We start from the raw sequence: 21301 nt of genomic DNA, 5'->3' as shown, positions 1-21301 counted from the left end.
GTGACTTTCCCTGAAGGAAATCCCAGGCAAGACACACTAATGGCCTTCAAGACCCACCAATAATTACCTCTAGCCCCATAACCAGACTTAAAGCAAATCAGGCTCCTAGATGGGAGGTAAAAAGGTGTGCCATGTGACTAAAGAGAATAATGAATTTGCTAATTCATTCAAGCAGAAGTCTGGGAAATCTATGTAGGAATGAATTTCAAGGGTGTGGAATCATTATTTAAGGGTGTGGAAGAAAGATAAAACTGGATCAGCTTGATCTATTGATAATGCTATGGCATTCGAATACACTGGGAAAGATGAAAAACTTAGAGTCGATTCAAACTTAGATTAAATGAGTTTGTTCTTAAAAAGGACAGCAGCATTAAAGCCAACAGCATGCTGTGCAGAAGTGGAAATAGGTAGACTTTATAAAGGCACACATCAGAAAGCTGTGTGGAATCCACAACTGGGCAGGAAACTGTTTTACTTCCTTCAGGTTTTTTTCTTTCCCACTATATAGTAAGAAAAAGACCCTTTTGTCCTTTTCCCATTGCATAAGCATAAGCATATGCAGGGTTTACAGAAGCAAAGACAGTGTTAATAATTCACAGTCCATTGTATCTTATCTCACCTACAGGCCACTAGGGTCTCCTAGGCACTCCAGAGCAAAAGGTCAATAGGCCTTAAGAGATGTCTGGGTCCTTAGTAAGTCTCTTTAGTCTTCACAGGGGACCTGTGTCAGTTATTACCCAGGTCTGAGCACTGATGGCCTGATGACTGGGAAAGTGCAGTTCATTGCTGGGCAGGCAAAAAGAGAGGGCTGTCATGGTTAGGGCTAGCTGTCACATACCCACAATATGTAATCTCTGGGTGGAGATTCTGGATTTAATCTCAACGGTCACACAGGTGTTTTTGCTTTTGCTTTTGGTTTTGCTTTTGGTTTTGTTTTTGTTTTTTGTTTTTTTGTTTTTTTTTTCGGGGGGGAGGGGTTGAGTGCCAAATTTTTGTTTGGATGGTTGGCCAAAGCATTTGTCAAAAGATGGCCTACTCAAAAGGAGCTGGAGATGTCTGATATTCCTTGGCTTAGTGTTAGCTGAAGAGATTTAAGGCTTAGTAAAATTGCATTTGTTGTGTGGGTAAACTGTGTAAAACTTAATCCTTCACAGTGGAAAGACCCAGAAGACAGGCCCTTCACTAATCCTCTAAGATGAAAAACTGTCAGAGGGGCATCAGCACATTTGAAGAACTTTGTTGTCTTCCTTTTCTTTGTACTGGCCATAGGGTTAGATGTACTGCTCCTCAGTTGGAGGAATGAAATGCCAGGGCCCCAAAGTAGCCGGGGCCAGGTGGTAGCACTAAATCACCAAAGGCAAGGTGATTATAGTTATCATAGTAGGCAGCTCAGACAAAGTAATGTTCATAATGACTTAGCCAACAATGGTCAGCACAGGCGAAGTGATTTCTATGGAGGTCTGACTCATACAGACTTTTGGTGCTAGCTAGTTAATCATGGTGTTTTCCAGGCATAAAATAGAGAAAATGCATGCTGTACTTTTTTTAAGCATATAAACAGAAAAGTTCTCTGATCAAAGAAAGAAGGCTTCCTGAGCCTCTTTCCTGCCTCACTCCTCATTTTCACAATTCCTTGTGGGAGGAATGTGACCCTGGATCTTAGTGTGGTGCTGGAGAGCCCTAGAATACAGTGATTGCAACTGTAGTAGGGAGAGGGAGATGCAGGCGATGCTTCAGGTAACTATTTATTCACCAGCCTCTTCTACCAAGATAGTGGACTCTAAAATAAGATCATACATGTGAGTACACACACACATAAAATATGATCATATATGTGAGTACACACACATGCATTCACACATATATACATAGATATACTCACACATGCACACTCATAAACATATACACAAATATACATACACTCTTACATCACACATACATGCAGATACACATGCACGCATAGTACAACACACACACACACACACACACACTCTCTTACTCTTTCCAGATTAAGCCCAAACAATTGTGGGTTGAATATTTTCTGTGTGCCTGTCACTGACTCCATTCCCATGATTTCGTTCCTTTTCTAGAGTGGACAAAGAGCACACATGGATGGCTTAAAACTGATGATATGCCAAATCAGTTTTAGGAGCTGCAAGTTCAAAACCAAGGTTCAGCAGATCCATAGCATTTGAAACATATATGTGAGAGTTCTTCCTTTCCTTCCCTCTCCTCTAATGACTGCAATGTCTGCAATTCTTGGGCTCACCCCTGAATCACTCCAGCCTCTGCTTTGAGATCACATGACAGACTCTGTATTTGTTTGACCTTGTATATGCACTTTATTTTGTCTTTGTTTTGTTATGTGTGCACATATGTGTTCACATGCTAAATCTGGGCACACATATATGCAGGTAGTTATGAACATGTGTATTCATGCATGTGTAAGCCAGAGGTTGACATCAAATGCTTCCATAACCAGTCTCTGCTTTGCTTACTGTGGCAGGGTCTCTTGCTGAACCCAAAGCTCACAAATCCATCTAGTCTAGCTAGCTGTATTGTCCAAGGAATCCTGTCTCCACCTCCATGTCAACCTGACTTTTAGGTAGGTGTTGGAAATATGTTCCATTCTTCATGGTTGCACAGCAAATACTTTATCCATTGGGCCAACTCCTTGGACCCCTCAAGGGCACTTTCTCATAAGAACACAAGTCATACTGTATTAGAGACCCACCCTACTCCTGACTGATCTCATTTTAACTATATCCTGTTTCCAAATAGTTCACACACTAAGGCCCTCAGGCTAGGCCAGTAATACCTAATACTCATTGTCTTAGTTAGGGTTACTATTACTGTGATGAAACAGCATAGCCAAAGCAACTTGGGGAGGAAAGGGTTTTACTTGGCTTACACTTCCACATCACTGTACACCATAGAAGGAAGTAGGGACAGGAATTCAAACAAGGCAGGAACCTGGAGGCAGGAACTGATGCCGAGGTCATGAAGAGGTGCTGCTTGCTGCCTTGGTCCCCATGACTTGCTCAGCCGGCATTCTTTTTTTTTTTAAAGATTTATTTACTTATTTTATGTATATGAGTACACTGTAGCTGTCTTCAGACACACCAGAAGAGGGCATCAGTTCCCATTACAGATGGTTGTTTGCCACCATGTGGCTGCTGGGAATTGAACTCAAGGCCTCTGGAAGAGCAGTCAGTGCTCTTAACTTCTGAGCCGTCTCTCCAGCCTGCATTCTTATAGAACCCAGTACCATCATCCCAGGATAGCACCACCCACAATAGGCTGGGCCCTTCCCCATCAATCACTAATTAAGAAAATGCTCTATAGATCTGCCTATAGACTAATCGTATAGAGGCATTTTCTCAGTCAGGATCTCTCCTCTCCAATGACTCTAGCTTATGTCAAGTTGTCATAAAACTAGCCAGCATACTCATGAATCACTCAACCTTATAAAGCTCCAGGCTAGTCTATGTGGCCCACAGGAACAGAGAATGCCTTCAAAGTACCCTGAAGTCCAACAACTAGGGAGTGACAAAGGGCATTGTTGTGTAGGAAAGTGGGATTTTAGTGTACATCTCATGACTTTCACTGATGACTTAGATGGAGCCTTTCTGCTTTCACACACACACCCACTTAAGATCTCTAGATCTCTCCCTCCTATATTCATAACCTATATACACCTATGTATGTACATACCCTCAACCACTCAAACAGTTCTTCCTTCTACTCTTGTATCCCATGAACTCTCTTATGTTCTCCAACACCCCCATTTCTTTGCATCTTTCTCCTCTTCTATAGTCCCTTTCCCATTTTCCTTTTTACATACATGCACATGTGCACACACACACACACACATTTAAATCCTGACTGAACAGATAACAATAAGAGAAAACTTGGTTTTGTGTTACTTTCCTTAACATGATGATCTGTCCATATCCTGTGAATGTCATAATTTTATTCTTGTTTTTCTGGTATAAGATTCTGTGCTGTGTGTGCCCCAATTTCTTTATACAGTCATCTGCTGATGACATCTAGGTTGATCTCATACCTTGGCTATTGAGAAGCATACAATGGCAAATGTAGCTGTGTTGTGTGCTCTTTTTAATCCCATCAGCCAATCATTGTCTTTCTGTTGGTGATTTGAGACCATTTTCCTCCAAGTTCCACTGGAGTATCCCCTTTGCCTATGAGGCTTCTCTTTTTATTTTTATTAATTATTATAATTTTTCTTCATACTGGTTAGTGGATATTGTAAGGTTGACAGAAGGAAATGGAATGTCACTTAAATTTTGTTACTTTCGCTTTCTTCCTTATTGGCACTATGTAGAACATAATGAATTGTTTTGTTCATCTATGTGGTCATGAAATTTATTCTGCTCAAGGCTCTATGATTGAAACTTGCATCCGCATCCATGTGTGATATTGTAGGGTACTGTTTATATGCACTGTGCAAAAGATGTGCCTCTATCCTTCCTTGCCTTCTTAAGGTACCTTCTGACTTGTTAAAATAAAAGGCTTATGGCCTATAGCCTAAGGCAGAAAAGTAAGGTGAGACATCTGAACAGAGAGAGGAACTCTGGGAGTCAGACAAGGGAAGATTCACCACCTAGACACAGAGGAAGTTGGACGTTCAAAAGTGAGGAGAGGAGGTATTGGGCGACAAGGGTGGGCCCAGAACTTGGTGCTCAGCATACCGATGATGAAGGAGCTGTACTACAACTACAGCATCCTCGCCTAAGCTGCGGAACATGTGAGCCAACATTAAAATGCCTACCAAGTGATACTGGGTGGTGTGAAAGGCAGTACGAAGGAAAAGCAATTAGCAGTTCAGTTTATACCTAAATTCTTCAAGCATTTTCCAGAGCTGGCTGATTCTGCTATCAATGCAAAGTTAGACCTATGTAAGCATGAGGATGTGTCAATACGACACCAAGCAATTAAAGAGCTGCCTCAGTTTGCCACAGGAGAAAACTTTCAGAGAATAGCAGATATACTGACCCAGCTTCTGCAGATAGATGACTCTGCAGAATTTAATTTGGTGAACAATGCTCTGTTAAGTATATTTAAGATGGATGCAAAAGAAACATTAGGTGGCTTGTTTAGCTACATTCTTCCATGAGAAGACATTGTTAGAAAATGAGCAATTAAATTCCTGTCCACAAAACTCAAGATGCTCCTAGATGAAGTGTTAACTAAGGAAGGAGAGGAGATCACGCTCACTGAATCCAAAATGGTCCAGGAAGATGTGACTGGGGAAGTGTTTGTTTTGTTCATGAACATACTGGCTGGTTTAAAAAGCTTACAGGCAGTGAGTGGAAGACAGCAGCTGGTAGAAGAGGCAGCAGACCAGACAGCAGACCAGGCTGACCTGGAGCAGACCTTTAACCCCTCAGAGCCTGACTGTGTGGACAGCCTACTGCAGTGCACGTGGCAGTCTGTGCCTCTGTTCTCTAAACATGTCCATTCTACAAGGTTTGTGACATATTTCTGTGACCGGGTTCCTTAGGGACCCATCCCATCTACAGACACCAAACCCCAACACTATTGCTGTTGCCAAGAAGTGATTGCTGACAGGAGCCTAATATGGCTGTTCCCTGAGGGGTTCTACCAGCACCTCACCAATATACATGCAGATACTCACAGCCCAAGCCCAGGGACCCCAGTAGAAGAGTAGGGGAAGGACTGAAGGAGCTGAAGGGGATTGCAACCCCATAGGAAGAACAATAACAACTAACTAGACCACCCAGAGCTCCCTTCCAGAGACTAAGCCACCAACCAAAGACTACATATGGAGGGATCCATGGCTCCAGATACATATGTAGCAGAGGATTGCCTTATCTGTTATCAATGAGAGGGAAGGCTCTTGGTCCTGTGGAGGTTTGATGTCCCAGCATAGAGGGATGCTAGAGCAGTGATGTGGGAGTGGGTGGAGGAGCACCCTCATAGAGGCAAAGAAAGGGATGGGAGGGTTGTGAAGATGTAATATTATTTGAACTGTAAATGAATAAAATTATTTAAAATAATAATAATAACATTTGTAAGATCAGGAAAGGGATACCCAGAAGAAGACCATGGAGACAGGTAGAGAACCACAGAAATGCAGGAAGAAACAGAATTCTAAAACAATCTAGAAAAGGCCACAGAGCAAATTAACATTGAACAGGCAAGTGGATCAAAAAAAAAAGAGAGAGCTTTGAGTGGGCAGGCAAGTCAGGGAAGGCCATGGAACCTGCCACTGCACATCTGTCTGCTTATCTCCCACATGTGCTGTCATCCTCACCATAGCCTTTGAAGAACCAGTCCAAGAAAGCTTGCTCTCCATGGCCACTGAATTGCTCAGCCTGGTCCACCAGAGCCTCCTTTACTACATCATATGCCCATGGCACCACAGCAGAATGAGGCCCCAGGTGGACGGTGAACACAGGACCATACCACTCCCTGATCTTTCAAAGGGAGAAGTTAGAGAAGCCATTCCTGGAACTGCCCGTGTCCTGATGTCAGGCATATAGATGCATTAGGATCTGGTGTCAAGCCTCTAACATATGTCTGCATCCTGACCTAGTCAGTCCTCTGCCTCAGAATCTGAGCCACACCAGGCATGCTCCACACCCCAAATGTACCATCTCTCTGCCCAGTACTACCCTTAAGAAGAAATCATAAAACTTCTTTGTGTCCAGTTCCAGAAAGTTGCCAAGGAAAGGTAACGGGGTAGGTCCTGGAGGCATCTTCCCTAAGAGTTTCCTCTACCTCAACACAGACATTGTGATCATGGCAATGAAGCAGGTCAGCAGAGCTACCAGGAGCATCCGAGGTCAGCATGGTGGCAGTGGGATGGACAGGCAGATGGTTATCTCTGGGATGGTGTTATCTTTATACTCTAGGCTAAAGGGTGGCTCGGGCTCCTGTTTAATAATTATCTCATTTTTTTTCCTCCTAGCTATTGCCCTGTCATTCCATTGCCTTGGTTATGAAACCAGCAACAACAAAAAAGGAGGGGTCACATGTAATGGATTTTAGGACAGAAGAAAAGTGTACCAGGCTTGCATAATGGGATGAGGGTATGGATTAGGACATCTCCAGAATTGAAGATGTAGTAATGTCTGCATGTGAAGAAAGCATCCAGATAGAGGTTGAGGGTATCAAACAGAGACAGAACATCACAGACACATGGATTAGTGGTTTTAAAAAGAATCCAGGGGTTTGGGACTTTTATTTTGATAGCATGGAACATGTTGCTGTGGATTCAGGACCCTTTAGTGAGAATGCATCAAAAATTAATATCTTAGGAAGGGAGATTTCAGAGTTGTAATCTGAAGACATTGGGTTAATAGAGGATCCAGACCTGTGGTTGTGGAGTTCCTGGCAGGTGATGTGTATTGAATGTCCAATAGAACGCTGCAGTCAGCTCCAGAACCCAGGTGTTATCTTCTCTTTGACCTTATGCTGTCTCCCAATACCAAGAGTTCTTAAGGAAGCCTCAAAATAAGGCCAGAACTGATACAATATAATGATATAACCAATATTTTCCATTCCCACATGTGACAGGGAAAGGGGAAGGCAGTCAGCTTCTCAGGTCTCTGGAACAATCCCTGGGATGAGGAGAAAGGCAGGGGAAATTCCCGGTGGCAGAGGGCCTGAGCTGTTCTTATGAAGCAATAATACCAACCACCAACACAGAGAGAAATCCTAACTGTCCAAGAATTTCCAAATTAGTTCTCAGTAAAATTAGATTTAAAATTGCTTACACAATGGTCAGGTTGTCACATTGCCTTCAAAGTATTTATGTTTATACCTAGAGTCCTGGCTGCTCTCAGCCTTGGCCAGAGAACCTTCTTTATGCAGCAGATAGAAATCAGAGCAAAGTTCATTGATCCACTTAAACTTGAGCTTTGTACAAGGAGATAAGAGTGGATCAATTCATATTATTCTACATGCTAACTGCCAGTTGAGCCAGCACCATTTGTTGAAAGTGCTGTCTTTTTTCCACTGGATGGTTTTATGTCCTTTGTCAAAAATCAAGTGACCATAGGTTTATGGGTTCATTTCTGGATCTTCAATTCTATTTCATTGATCCACCTGTCTTTCATTGTACCAGTACCATGCAGTTTTTATCACAATTGCTCTGTAGTACAGCTTGAGGTCAGGCATAGTGATTCCACCAGAAGTGCTTTTATTATTGAGAATACTTTTTGCTATCCTAGGATTTTTGTTATTCCAGATGAATTTGCAAATTGCCCTTTTTAACTTGGTGAAGAATTGAGTTGGGATTTTGATACAGATTTCATTGAATCTGTAGATTGCTTTTGGCAAGATAGCTATTTTGACTGTATTAATCCTGTCAATCCATGAGCATGGGAGATCTTTCCATCTTCTGAGGTCTTTAATTTCTTTCTTCAGAGACTTGAAGTTCCTATCATACAGCTCTTTCACTTGCTTAGTTGGAGTCACACCAAGGTATTTTATATTATTTGTGACTATTGTGAAAGGTGTTGTTTCCCTAATTTCTTTCTCAGCCTGTTTATCCTTTGTGTAGAGAAAGGCCACTGATTTGTTTGAGTTAATTTTATATCCAGCTACTGCACTGAAGCTGTTCTTCAGGCTTAGGAGTTCTCTGGTGGAATTTTTAGGGTCACTTATATATACTATCATATCATCTGCAAATAGTGATATTTTGAATTCTACCTTTCCAATTTGTATCCCCTTGACCTCCTTTTGCTGTCTAATTGCTCTGCCTAGGACTTCAAGTACTGTATTGAATAGGTAGAGAGAAAGTGGGTAGCCTTGTCTACTCCCTGATTTTAGTGGGATTGCTTCAAGTTTCTCTCTATTTAGTTTGATGTGGGCTACTGGTTTGCTGTATATTGTTTTGGTTATGTTTAGAGATGGCCCTTGAATTCCTGGTCTTTCCAAGACGTGTATCATGAATGGGTGTTGGATTTTGTCAAATGCTTTCTCAATAAGACCAGAGACACTAAAACTTATAGAGGAGAAAGTGGAGGAAAGCCTCAAAGACATGGGCACAGGGGGAAAATTCAGGAATTGAATAACAATTGCTTGTACTATAAGATCAAGAATTGACAAATGGGACCTCATAAAATTGCAAAGCTTCTGTAAGGCAAAAGACACTGTCAATAAGACAAAAAGGCCACCAACAGATTGGGAAAGAATACTTACCAACTCTAAATCAGATAGGGGACTAATATCCAATGTATACAAAGAACTCAAGAAGCTGGACTCCAGAAAATCAAATAACCTCATTTAAAAATGGGGTACAGAGCTAAACAAAGAATTCTCACCTGAGGAATACCGAATGGCTGAGAAGCACCTGAAAAAATGTTCAGCATCCCTAATCATCAGCAAAATGCAAATCAAAACAACCCTGAGATTCCATCTCACACCAGTCAGAATGGCTAAGATCAAAAATTCAGGTGACAGCAGATGCTGGCAAGGGAGGATGTGGAGAAAGAGGAACATTCCTCCATTGTCGGTGGGATTGCAAGCTTGTACAAACACGCTGGAAATCAGTCTGGCGGTTCCTCAGAAAATTGGACATAGTACTACCAGAGGATCCCGCAATACCTCTCCTGGGCATATATCCAGAAGATGTTCTAACTAGTAAGAAAGACACATGCTCCTCTATGTTCATAGCAGCCTTATTTATAATAGCCAGAAGCTGGAAAGAACCCAGATGCTTCTCAACAGAGGAATGGATACAGAAAATGTGGTACATTTTCACAATGGAGTACTACTCAGCTATTAAAAAGAATGAATTTATGAAATTCCTAGGCAAATGGATGGACCTGGAGGGCTTCATCCTGAATGAGGTAACCCAATCACAAAAGAATTCACATGATATGTACTCACTGATAAGTAGATATTAGCCCAGAAACTTAGAATACCCAAAATATAAGATACAATTTGCAAAACACATGAAACTCAAGAAGAACAAAGACCAAAGTGTGGACCCTTTGCCCCTTCTTAGAATTGGGAACAAAACACCCATAGAAGGAGTTACAGAGACAAAGTTTGGAGCTGTGACGAAAGGATGGACCATCTAGAGACTGCCATACCCGGGGATCCACCCCATAATCAGCCTCCAAATGCTGACACCATTGCATACACTAGCAAGATTTTGTTGAAAGGACCCTGATTTAGCTGTCTCTTGTGAGGCTATGCCAGGGCCTAGCAAACACAGAAGTGGATGCTCACAGTCAGCTATTGGATGGATCACAGGGCCCCCAATGGAGGAGCTAGAGAAAGTACCCAAGGAGCTAAAGGGATCTGCAACCCTATAGGTGGAACAACAATATGAACTAACCAGTACCCCCTGGAGCTCGTGTCTCTAGCTGCATATGTATCAGAAGATGGCCTAGTCAGCCATCATTAGAAAGAGAGGCCATTGGTCTTGCAAACTATATATACCTCAATACAGGGGAACACCAGGACCAAGAAGCAGGAGTGGGTGGGTAGGGGAGTGGGGGGGAGGGTATGGGGAACATTTGGGATACCATTGGAAATGTAAATGAAGAAAATAACCTAATAAAAAAATTTTTTTAAATGGGCCACAGAGCTAAACAAAGAATTCTCAACTGAGGAATACCAAATGGCTGAGAAGCACCTGAAAAAAATGTTCAACATCCTTAATCATCAGCAAAATGCAAATCAAAACCCTGAGATTCCATCTCACACCCAGTCAGAATGGTTAAGATCAAAAATTCAGGTGACAGCAGATGCTGGCAAGGATGTGAAGAAAGAGTAACACGCCTCCATTGTTGGTGGGATTGCAAGCTTGTACAAACACTCTGGAAATCAGTCTGGTGGTTCCTCAAAAACCTGGACATAGTCCTATCGAAGATCCAGCAATACCTCTCCTGGGCATATACCCAGAAGATATTCCAACTTGTAATAAGGACACATGCTCCACTATGTTCATAGCAGCCTTACTTATAATAGCCAGAAGCTGGAAAGAACCCAGATGCTCCTCAACAGAGGAATGGATACAGAAAATGTGGTACATTTACACAATGGAGTACTACTCAGCTATTAAAAACAATGAATTTATGAACTTTTAGGTTAATGGATGGATCTGGAAGATATCATCCTGAGTGAGGTACCTGTAATATTCAAAATGAATTCAAGACCACCCAGTACCTTCCCCCTCAAAAAGGACTTTCCAAAGTGTACTAGCAGGCAAAGTGCAGAGCCAGCTAAGGAAGCTGGCTGACTAAACAAATGTAAAAACATAGTTTTACCGGTCAAAATGATTAAGCCTGCAGCTACCAAAATAATATTAGCTGTCCTCAGAGACATAACCATATCAAGATTAGCAATTCTCCTGTGCCCCGCCCCACACTGAATTCTGACAAAGACCACAAACCACCCTGACCTTGTCACTAGAATCCCCCTGACTTTGATAGCTGTGGCATTAATAGCTGACCCATAAGTTCAAAAATGTACTTTTACTTTGCTGACCAAATCATAATAACCCACCATAGGGGCAAGCAAAGTGAGTCACTAGGCCAAAGGGTAAATTAGCCACTATACAAACCAACCAATGCCTGAAAGGGTTACTTGCTACACTAATGAGAACCCTGTTGCTCAAATCTGCCCCTTACAAAGGTATAAAAAGTGTGTTCTTTCTTTGTTCTTGGTCTCTCCTCTGGCCTGCGTGCTGAGAGGGGAGTCCCCAACATGTTGGATCAATAAAAATCTTCATGTGATTTGCAGTGATGGTGGCGGTCTCTGTGGTCCTTGTGAGTAAGGGTCTTTTGACAAACTCCAACATAACCCAATCACAAAAGAACACACATGACAAGCACTCACTGATAAGTGGGTATTAGCCCAGATACTTATAATACCCAAGATACAATTTGCAAAACACTTGAAACTCAAGAAGAAGGAAGACCAAAGTGGCGATACTTCGTTCCTTCTTAGAATGGGGAACAAAATACCCATGGAAGGAGTTACAGAGACAATGTTCAGAACTGAGGCAGAAGGAAGGACCATTCAGAGGCTGCCCCACCAAGGGATCCATCTCATAAAAAAAACACCAAACCCAGACACTATTGCATATGCCAGCAAGATTTTGCTGACAGGACCCTGATATAGCTGCCTCTTGTGAGGTTATGCCAGGGCCTTGCAAATACAGAAGTGGATGCTCACAGTCATCTATTATAACCAGATGTTGTCCTCCTGTAGCTTTCAGCCCAACAAGGGAAAGAACCCTATGACCAGTCAGTGATGTGCCCAGACCCTTCAGGATTATGATATAATGTCAAAGACTAGCTTTGGCACCCAGGATAAATAAACTGAGGTAGGGCATAGAGTTGGTGATTAGCTAGGCCAGCAAGGATGTTCATGGAGGAAATGAAGAATTTCTTTGGGGGCCACAAAAGAGAAAAATCTCCCTGGGGATCACAAAATGCTGGTGGAAAAAAGGGGAAAAGAATCACACAGACACACACAGAGAGAGAGAGAGAGAGAGAGAGAGAGACTGCATAAATGAAGCTCCAGTGAGCAAGCTCCAACAACTTCACACACACAGACAGACAGACAGATATATTGGATGGATAGAGCAAAACTCCGAGCCATCATCAAAGCCACTAACAAAAGCATCTTAGCCTAGCTTCACTAACAGTTTATATTTTCAAAGTCTTTCTAAGGGTGGTGGTCATTGCTAATAATCTACATCTCTAAGTTTTTTCCAAGGGTGGTGACTGTGTTAGTCAGGATTTCTATTCCTGCACAAAACATCATGACCAAGAAACAAGCTGGGGAGGAAAGGGTTTATTCAGCTTATACTTCCACATTGCTGTTCATCACCAAAGGAAGTCAGGACAGAAACTCACACAGGGTAGGATCTTGGAAGCAGGAGCTGATACACAGGCCATGGAGGAATGTTGCTTACTGGCTTGCTTCCCTTGGCTTGCTCAGCTTGTTTTCTTATAGAATCCAGGACCACCAGCCCAGGGATGGCACCACCCACAATGGGCCCTCCACCCTTGACCACTAATTGAGAAAATGCCTTACAGCTGGATCTCATGGAGGCATTTTCTCAAGGGAGGCTCCTTTCTCTGTGATAACTCCAGCTTGTGTCAAGTTGACACAAAAAACCAGCCAGTACAATGAATAAATCATTAATCTGCTCCAGCAGCAAGGCCTGAAAAAGATCAAACACTATTATTCTGAGTGCCATTGAGACTGCCCAGTGAGAGGCTAGCCACCCTTTTAGGGTTTTCATACAACTCTTAGATCAAGACAAATGTGAAAACAACAAGCAGAGCAAAACTCCACCACAGCATCAAGTCTTCAGGACATAGTCCCCTCTCTGGCACACTGATCATGATTATGCTAACTGGTGGACCACATTCCATGAGTTCTAAAGTTCTTTTGTTGTTCCTCCTGCATGGCCCTAGACAATATAATAAGGCTTGAAGGTGTGAGTATCCAGAAATAAGGCTGAATATATTTGGAAGCCAGAGAAGGCTTCTCAGAACATGGAACTTGCAAATTCTCTGGTATTCCTAGCAGGCACCGGGGAAAAAGAGATTCACCAGCACCTAGGTGTCCAAGAAACCAGGGCAGAATGAGCTAGTTCATCCTCCTTTCTGCACACGAGTTAGTGTTTTCAGTGGTAAGAAGTGGAAGATGCTAAGGAAATCCACAGCACATGTTCTATATACTATCAGGGCAGGACAATGGAACACTGCAAAGTGAACCAGCCCTGAGTTTATGCCCTATACTATCAGGGCAGGACAATGGAACACTGCAAAGTGACCCCAGCCCTGAGCTTATGCCCTCTGTCCACCTTTTATGGGCACAGCACACCACTCCTGGAAACAGCTCATTTAAACTAGAAGGCAAATGGCTTATCCCAGGATTTTGCAGCTAAACATTCCAATCTGTCATGTTAGGGGGAGATGGCAGAATACACCCCAGGACATCCTGTGATCTTTAGAGCTCAGCATGTATAATGGGCAGATCCTGCTGAAGGTGAGGATGAAGATGATTAAATTATACTTTGGGGCCCTCATTCCCTGTCACCACTTTACCTGACATCATTAGCATAAGTGTCAAATAATAATTAGATTTTTCAGAGCAGAAAAGAGAAGCCGAGAGTGGGTGTCTTAGTTAGGGTTTTACTGCTGTAAACAGACACCATGACCAAGGCAAGTCTTATAAAAAACCAACATTTAATTGGGGGTGGCTTACAGGTTCAGAGGTTCAGTCCATTATCATCAAGGTGGGAGCATGGCAGTATCCAGGCAGGCATGGTGCAGGAGGAGCTGAGAGTTCTATGTCTTCATCCAAAGGCTTCTAGTGGAAGACTGACTTCCAGGCAACTAGGGGGAGGATCTTATACCCACACCCACAGTGACACACCCATTCCAACCAGGGCACACCTATTCCAACAAGGTCACACCTTCAGATGGTGCCACTCCCTGGTCCAAGGATATACAAACCATCACATTCCACTCCCTGGTCCCCATAGACTTGTTCAAAAACATGAGTCTATGGGGGCCACACTTAAACATAGCATAATGCAAAATGCATTTAGTCCAACTTTCAAAGTCCTCATAGTCTATAGCAGTCACAACAATGTTAAAAGTACAAAGTTCAAGGTCTCTTCTGAGATTCATCCAACTTAATTAACTGTAATCTCCAAAGCAAGGCAGGAAACCAGCTGGGCAAACTCCAAACTCTGCATCTCCATGGCTGATGTCAAAGCGGTCTTCAGATCTCCACTCCTTTTTCATCTTTGTTGACTGCAACAAAATGCTTTCTCCTGGGCTGGTTCCACTCCCTGTTAGCAGCTTTCCTCAGCATGTGTCCCATGGCTCTGGCATCTTTAACATCTTTGAGTCTCCAAGGCAATTTCAATGTTACAGCTTCTTGTTTCAGTGTCTGGGATTCCACTTGATCTTTTGGACTCCTCCTAAGGGCTGGCATCACTTTTCCAGCTCTGCCCTCTGTAGCACTCTAAGCTCAGGTTGATCCACTCCACTATGGCTGCAGTTCTTGGTGATCACTCCATGGTACTGACATCTCTAATACACTGGGGTATTCCACTCCAACTAGGCTTCACCAATAGCCTCTCATAGGCTCTCTTCAGGGTGCCAAGCCTCAAATCCTTTGCATGACCCCTTCAGTCCTGGGCCATCAATTACAGCTGAGGCTTCACCTTCTCCAATGGCCTTCCCTGGCCTCTCACAGTGCTAAGCCTCAGCTTCTCTCCATGATCCCTTCATTCCTTCACAAGCAGTACCACCTGAGTGACTCTTACACATTACCAAGTCCAGCCGCAGCATGAGGTACAACCTTGGGTATCTCTGGAACACAGCTTCTTTGTGCTCCCAGAAAACAATTTCCAGAAGATTTCACCTCAACGATGCTGGTCTCTTCTTAATCACCGCTAATTCCTTAGCTCCAGCTAACCAGCATCAATTTTCCCAGTAGTTCCTTCCATTCTTAACTCTAGAGCCAGAGGCACATGGCTGAATCTGCCGAGTTCTGCTGCTTACAGGAACTAGAACATGATCCCCTTGTCCTATTACATTATCACTAGCTTTATGTTTTCTAAATCCTTCACTGCCTAAGCTTGGCTATCCTGGTTCTTGCTCTGTAGATTGACCTTGAATGCAGAGATCAGCATGCCTGTCTCCTGAGATTAAAGGTGTGTACCACCATGCCTGGATTTAATTTAGCTGGGTAGGATCTTGCCCCAAGGTCCACTCCCTTAATCTTTATCTCCTAGAACACAAGATTTTGCTCCATTTCACTTCCTGGTACTCCTTTAATACTCAAACCATATATTTTATATTTTTCCTTTCTAAGCTTGCTATGCTTGTTCAAACTTCTCTTCATAAGACTTAACCAGAGAACAAAGTCTCTGCTGGGCTTTTTTGAAACTTCTCTTTTCAACGCAATTAATCCAAGTCTCTTCACCTTAGCCTCAGGCAAACTTTTCAGACAAGGGCAAAAAGTAGCCACATTCTTCACCAAAATACCACAAAACCAGTCTTTATGCCACATTCTGAAATTCTTCTCCTTTGAAATCTCTTGGGCCAGGTCAACACAGTTCAAATTACTCCCAGCAACAAAGTCTTCCATATTCCTACTAGGATGACCCATTAAACCCCATTTAAAGCATTCCACTGCTTTCCAAATCCAAAGTCCCAAAATCCACATTCTTTCAAATAAAAGCATGGTCAGGCCTATCACAGCAATACCCCACTCCTGGTACCAACTTCTGTCTTAGTTAGGGTTTTACTGCTGTAAACAGACACCATGACCAAGGCAAGTCTTATAAAAAACCAACATTTAATTGGGGGTGGCTTACAGGTTCAGAGGTTCAGTCCATTATCATCAAGGTGGGAGCATGGCAGTATCCAGGCAGGCATGGTGCAGGAGGAGCTGAGAGTTCTATGTCTTCATCCAAAGGCTTCTAGTGGAAGACTGACTTCCAGGCAACTAGGGGGAGGATCTTATACCCACACCCACAGTGACACACCCATTCCAACCAGGGCACACCTATTCCAACAAGGTCACACCTTCAGATGGTGCCACTCCCTGGTCCAAGGATATACAAACCATCACAGTGGGCCAACAAACTTTGAAGTTAGAGCAGAACCAGTTAGAGCAACTGATGAACAAAATACTAATTTGAGCACCAGAGTTCACACTCAACCAACTGAGGATCCGTGAGTGATCTCTGCAGTACACATTCAGGGCTGGGGGTGGGGCTCAGGGGTCAAGTGTTCGCCTAGCATGCATGAGGCCTTTGCTTTCATCTCCAAGGTTACACACACATACACACACACACACACACACACACACACACACACTAACAACATCCATTGGAATCCCCTGCATATTAAACACCATGATAAACATTCACACCAAATTTCTCCTCACAATACCAGTTAGGGGAGGAACCATTACAACAGAGGACAATGGAACTTTGGAAAGACTTAAGTCACTTCCTACTCCAGTAACTACCGCCATCAGGTTCCAAGGCCAAGTCCAAACCTCTTCCTTCCCACACGTGATGGCATGTATTGGAACTCAGAAAGCAGAGACAGGAACACCAAGCAAGTGAGTCCAGACTGGGATGCTTAAGTCCCAAGCCAATCTGCACTACAGAATACAGAATGAGTCTCTCTCTCTCTCTCTCTCTCTCTCTCTCTCTCTCTCTCTCTCTCTCTCTCTCATTTAGTATAAATATACATATATACATATATACATATATACATATATACATATATACATATATACATATATATATATTTCTCTACACCATACAAGGTACCGACTGAAGGAAAGTAGCTCATTATATCACCCACTTACATTACATTTCCTACAATTCTGCTTCTGAGAAAGGTGCTGTAACAAAGACTGGGGTTTTGTTTGTTTTGTTTTTTTAACAATATGGTTACTAATTCTTTGAGAAGTTCCTAAATGTATTTTAAGCATACTTACTCCCCTCTCCACCCTCTCATCCTTTCCCACCCAATGTTCTGTTTTCTTAACCTTCTTTATTCCATCGAGTCCGGTTTGTGTCACCCAGCTAATCTTGGGAGTATGACCTGCTCTGGCATGTGATCAACCTTTAGAGGTCTAATCGTTAAAGAAAACGGACTCTCGCTCTCCCAACAGCTGTCAAATGCCAATAGCTCCTCAGGGAGTGTCAGGGTTTTTGTGCCCACCCCACCCCCTGCTTTGTGCTGGAATTGTGTGGCTTAACCTTGCACAGGTCTTGTGCATGCTGTCACAATCACTGTGAGTTCACATGCGCAGCTGCCTGTTGAGTCTGGCTGCCTCCATGCTCTCCACCTCCTCAGCTTCTTACCATCTTACCATCCCCTCTTCTCTGGTGGCCCTGAGCCCTTCAGTGAGGGGTGTGATATGTATGTCCCATTTACAGCTGAACACTGCAATTTTTATCCCCCGTAACACAACTAAAGAAGTATAGAAAATATTGAAACTCAATGGGACTCAACAGAGGATCCCAGGCTAAGGAGAGAGCATCAGTAAAGACTCTGAGGCTCAGATTCCTGAAGAAGGCTAGCCCCGTGCTGAGGCTGTTCAGCACATGTGTATTAGGAACCCCTGAGGCTAGGGAGAATCCTGAAATTCTCTCAGGGCCCTCAACCTGGAAAGAGTTTCTTTCTTCCCCACCAAGATACCATGGGATGCTGGTAAAATTATCTGGTTGGTTTTAACTGTCAACTTGACATGGCCTAGAATCACTTGGTAAGAGAGTCTCAGTAATGGACTATCTAGATCACATTGATTGGGAATATGTCTGCATGACTGTGCCAATTCATGTGGAGAGGTGCAAGCTGAGCACAGGAGGCATCATTCTCTAGTTTAGGGTCCTGCATCATCTAGAAAGAGAGAAAGCTACTTGAGCACTAAGCATGCATTTACATCCTTCTGGCCTTGACTCTGGATGTAATATGACCAGAAGCCTAGGCCACTGTGATGTCCCTGAAGTGATTGATGGACGGTAACCTAGAATTGGGGGGGGGGGGAAACCCTTCTCCCTTAAGTTGCTTTGTGTTGGGATATTTTACCACAGCCACAGAAATGAAACTAGGTGTCTTTGTTAGGGTTTTACTGCTGTGAACAGACACTATGACCAAGGCAACTCTTATAAAGGACAACATTTAATTGAGGCTGGCTTACAGGCTCCAAAGTTTATCCCAGTATCATCAAGGCAGGAGCATGGCAGCATCCAGGCAGGCATAGTGCAGGAGGAGCTGAGAGCACTATATCTTGATATGACTGAAAGGTGCTAGGAGAAGACTGTTTCCCATATGGTTACAAGAAGGGTCTCATTTCCCACCCCCACAGTGACACACTTCCTCCAATAAGGACACATCTACTCCAACAAGGCCACACCTACTAATAGTGCCACTCCCTGGGCCAAGCATATTCAAACCACCACAATAGGCCCCAAGATAACCTAACCTAGTTCCAGAATCTTCCAAAGCTGCCTCCTCCTCATCCCCATCACCACCACCATCTTCTTCTTCCTCTTTCTCTCCCTCCTCCTCCTCATCTTCATCTTCCTCCTCTTTATCCTCCTCAGCTTCCTCCTCCCCTTTCTCTTCCTCTTCTCACAATGTAGCTAGCCCAGGATGGCCTCAAACTTAAAGTTATCCTGCTTCCATTTTCTAACTACTATGATTATAAGTATATGCCACTATGCCTATTCTTGCAAGCCTCAAAAAGAAATGTATTTTGACACAATTTGACTGTATTCCATAATAGAGGTAAGACAATTCACAGAAATGCAAATATCTCCAGCAACTGGTTTTATTTGTTGTTGGATGTAGCTAGCAAACATATATAACCTTAGAACTACCAGGGATCTCTGTAACCTCCAGTGGAGTAATGACCCACGGGAGACAGGACAGGAGCTCAGTTCAACACAACTAAGTAGCAGGTGTTGGTTCAAACTTTGGAAATCTGTCCCAGAGTAGTTTATTTTAGACATATTTAAGCATAGCAGGATTTGTTGAAATTTTTCCTGATGATAATTAATTCAATCCCATGTGCACAATAAACCTTAAGATCGACTTCACTGAAACTCTTTGTAAAGTACATGTGACATCTTCCGTAAAGATGAGGTCAGTAGGTTCCATCAGAAAAAGAAGCTCATGATAAGGGTCTTAGGGAAGATTCAGTGTGGCCTCAACCACACAGATAGCACTGAGGTCACCGGGCTATTAGCCACATCTGCTCCTGGCCTTCTGGGCAAACAACAGGTTGTGCGTCCCTTCCTTTAAAGTAACAACCCTATGTGTTTTACATTCCTGGTTCCCCTACTGCTTATCTGTGAACACAGGAACCTCTGTGATGGTTACATAGAACCTCTAATGCAAGTTGATATGGTTTAGGTCTAGAATGTACCTCCCAAAGGCCTATGTGTTAAATGTTTGATCCCTAAGACCGGTTAGAAAGAGGAAGGAAATCAGTGGGAAGGGAAAAGAGAGGGTAATGGTGGCAAATATGATCCTAATTCTTTGCACACATTTATGAAAGTATCAAAATGAGAGGCCTGAAGAGATGGCTCTGTGGTTAAGGGCACTGCTGCTCTTCCAGAGGATCCAGTTTGATTCCCAGCATCCACATGGTGGCTGAGACCACACTGAATTCTCCCCAATCTATACTTCAAGTCTTAGGGATCCAACGCCTCCTCTGGCTTCTGTGAACACCAGGTACACATGTGGTACACAGATATACATACAAGCAGAATACTCATACACATAAAATAAAATAAAGATAGTTTTAAATTTTTTACATAAAAATAATAAACCTGCTTTTACATCCAGTTAATATATGTTAATTAAAATGTAAGGGAGAAAGGCTTGATTCCCAAGGCAGCAGTGTTCAAAGACCTCGGAGCTGTGGGAAGTGGACCATGGGCACTCTGCCTTGTGGGTTAATTTGTTGATGAATTCATACAATGATGGGCTGTTGGGAGGAGATGGAAATTTAGGAAGTGGGGCCTTTTAGAAGGGAATGGGTCCCTGAGGGCTCAGCTTAGGGATGATAACTTGCTCCTGGCTCTCTCTCTCACTCTCCCATCCCATTTCTCCATGTCTTTCTCCTAGCTCCCATGATACTGAGCCCTGTGGAGCCACATGCTCTTTACCCTGGTTGAATTAACAAGTAGAGGTACCCAGATCTAGCTTGCAGCTCTGTCTAGCCCTAAGGGCTGTGCTCTGCTGTGCTCCCTACCCTCACCCTCTCTCCTCCCCCTATGCTCTCCACTCCCTCTGTGCCCTATTCCCCAATCTGCAGACTAGTAACAAAGGCCAAGCAGGAAGAGATTCAAACTCCAAAACACTGATGCTTGTTTCATAACAAACCACAGATCTCAGGTTTCAAATATTTTCTGATGAGTGTTAACAGATTAAATGTTGCTGTTGGCTGCCTTCTAGCAAGTTGAGGTTGGGTTGGGGGACTGAGAAACATTAAACCCGTGTCTTATTTTTCTTAATAAGATCAGAAATCAACAAATACTCCAGCTGGACCACATGCACTTTCTATGGAGAAGTGTGATATTCCTTTTGTTTTGGGTTTTGCACAGGTATGTGTGTGGTGTGGGGGTGTAAGGGTACGTGTGTGAGTAAATGCATGTGCATGGGCATATGTGTAAGTGTGGGTGGGTGTGCCCATGTGTATATATGTATATGAAAGCCAGTGGTGGTTGCCATCTGCTGTCTTCCTCAATTTTTAAAGATTTTTTTACTTTGTGTGTGTGTGTGTGTGT

At 43.1% G+C, this 21301-nt stretch overlaps 1 pseudogene; it reads left to right on the top strand.

Moving 5' to 3' along the window:
• The first annotated feature begins 4623 nt into the window (after nt 1–4623).
• Nucleotides 4624–5524, top strand: LOC147003361 (apoptosis inhibitor 5 pseudogene; annotated as a pseudogene).
• The last annotated feature ends 15777 nt before the right edge of the window (nt 5525–21301 follow it).

Source organism: Mus caroli, unplaced genomic scaffold, assembly GCF_978045245.1.
Source record: "Mus caroli unplaced genomic scaffold, Mus_caroli_1 scaffold_8, whole genome shotgun sequence".
Taxonomy (NCBI): Eukaryota; Metazoa; Chordata; class Mammalia; order Rodentia; family Muridae; genus Mus; species Mus caroli.
This window is presented reverse-complemented; position numbering and strand designations above follow the sequence as displayed.